Raw genomic sequence first — 2,500 nt, 5'->3', positions numbered from 1 at the left:
GGCATTGAAAGGCGGGGCCCAATCTACTCCTTCTGCTGTTCTGTTGGAAATTGAGTTGTGTGCGGTGAACTTTGATCTCTCCGAGACACTGAAACTGTGGGGATGATGGGCACTTGTCCACTTTGTACTGTCAGCTTTGTCATCACCAATTTTGCCGACAAGGAGGAAGGTGGCAGAATGGTTAAGACGTTCATCTATCTGCCAGCACAGTGTCCGTGAGGATCTGAGTTACAATCCCGGATGTTGCTCTTTCTCCCAAGTTTGACTGGAAAATCAAACTGAGCGTTTAGCCAATCGGATGAGACGATAAACAGAGGTCGCGTGTGCAGCGCGCACTTGGCGCACTGAAAAGAACCCGTAGCAATAGAAGTGTTGTCATCTGGCAAAATTCTGTTGAAGAAATCCACTCTGATTGATACACAAATATATACGCATGTACTCAAGTTCTGCTGCTGCCAGGCATGTGTTTTAACAGATGTTGTGTAGCGTATAAGGATTTTTCCGAGTGCAGCGACGCCTCCTTGAGAAACTGAAAATACGATCTTAACTCTTGTATTAGTGTCCCAGAAATACTTTGGAAAAAGAAAATGATGTAGAGAGTGACCTCTTCCTCAAACTAAATCACACCCATTAATCGAGCAATTGGAAACTGAAAGTATATATTTAAAAAAAAATCATATGAAATGAAAAAAGAAGTTCTATAGTCTGAACTTTATTTTCTCTCCAACGAAGATGGAAATAAAGGCGCCAACACCTTCACACGGACTCGTAACGCATGGACAGTGCTCTCCCTTCACGCCAGCTCACGTGACACGAGCTGAAGAGTGAGGGAAGCAACATGACACACCCAGGTCAAAGAGTCACACCACGTGCTGCGGACTAGCGCTGCGTGTTTTGGGTTTGTTTCCAACAACAGGGATCAGATGCTCAGCTTTGTGGCGCAGGGGCAAAACTTGGTCACGCGAGTGAAAGAAATAAAAGCACAACATTCTCGATATAAGCGACAACAGAAAAGGAAAATAATGTCGATCCATAAACAGTTTGTGTTACTAAAATGTGTTCGGGGAAATACGATAATTTTTTTTTTTATCCGACTTTGACATACTGAAAATTTGCATTATTAATCAAATCCCGGGTCATTGAATGATACACTTTCGAATGAATATTGTACATATTTGATTCTTTTAAATAAAAATCAAAATACCTTCTTTCTTGAGCTAGATGAGAGTAATGTTTTATTAAATTCTATAAAGTCCCCCTTCTCCTCCTGCTTCTTCTTCTTCTTTCTTCTTCTTCTTCTTATTATTATTATCATCATCATCATCATCCTCGTCCCCCTCATCCTCCTGCTTCTTCTTCTTCTTCTTCTTATTATTATCATCATCATCATCATCATCCCCCTCATCCTCCTGCTTCTTCTTCTTCTTATTATTATTATCATCATCATCATCCTCGTCCCCCTCATCCTCCTGCTTCTTCTTCTTATTATTATCATCATCCTCGCCCTCCTCTTTCTTCTTCTTCTTCTCTTTAAATGAAGAGTCCTTAGGGCAAGGCACAGAAAACTGAACTGTTCACCAGATTCCCCAGGTCTGTCGATAGTGTGTCAAAGTCGTTGTTTCTGCAAATGGGTTCCCTGTCCAGCGATGTTTTCAGTTCGTCAAGTTTGTTTTCTGTCTTGCTCTCCGCCTCCCTCCCTCACCAGTTCTTGGGAGGATTGTTTGATCAAGGCCATTGGAATCACGGCATTATTTCCAATTTATTAAGCCATTAACAAAGAAACTGCACTTCTTTTCCTTTTCCGATAAAATCGTAAAATCCTGTGAGCAAGTGATATTCGGTCATCGTGCAATAAGATGATAAACGATATGTATTTATACTGCTGGAAAAATTAAGAAGGAATGAAGTTTTAAAAATCACAGCCAGCAGGACTGAGACACGTTTGGCATTTAACTACAACAATATACAGTGCAATACAACAAAACAAATTACAAGAATCACAGAGGCAACAATATTTTAACCTTTAAATCACAGACAAAAACACGCCACCTCCACCACACCCCTCCCCTACCCCGCCAAAAAAAAAAGAAAAAAAAAAAAAAAAAGAGGAATCACGAAATGAACTGTCGGTATGATTGTATCGGGTCACGCTTCAGTACACATCCCTGTCACATACCGTGATGGGCAGCACACCATTGTGATCCTCTCCGAGTCCTCGGCTATTGTGAACCTGTGGACTGGAACCATGTGTTGCGGTGCTGCAGTTCTATTTACTACCCGTTCATTCCAAGTCCCACGGGTATTATTTGGCATACATTGTAAATTGACTTTTTAAATTAGATAAATAAAACTGCCCTCCTGTTCGGAAATGAAGTGTTTTTCTCTCCACCTCCCAAATGAACCCACATACTCGTACGAAACATATACACGCGAGCGCGTGCACACACACACACACACACACACACACACACACACACACACACACACACACACTTGATTC

This window comes from Babylonia areolata, chromosome 4 (genome assembly GCF_041734735.1).
Source record: "Babylonia areolata isolate BAREFJ2019XMU chromosome 4, ASM4173473v1, whole genome shotgun sequence".
Classification (NCBI taxonomy): domain Eukaryota; kingdom Metazoa; phylum Mollusca; class Gastropoda; order Neogastropoda; family Buccinidae; genus Babylonia; species Babylonia areolata.
The sequence above is the reverse complement of the archived record's forward strand: the minus strand, read 5'-3'. Positions refer to the sequence as shown.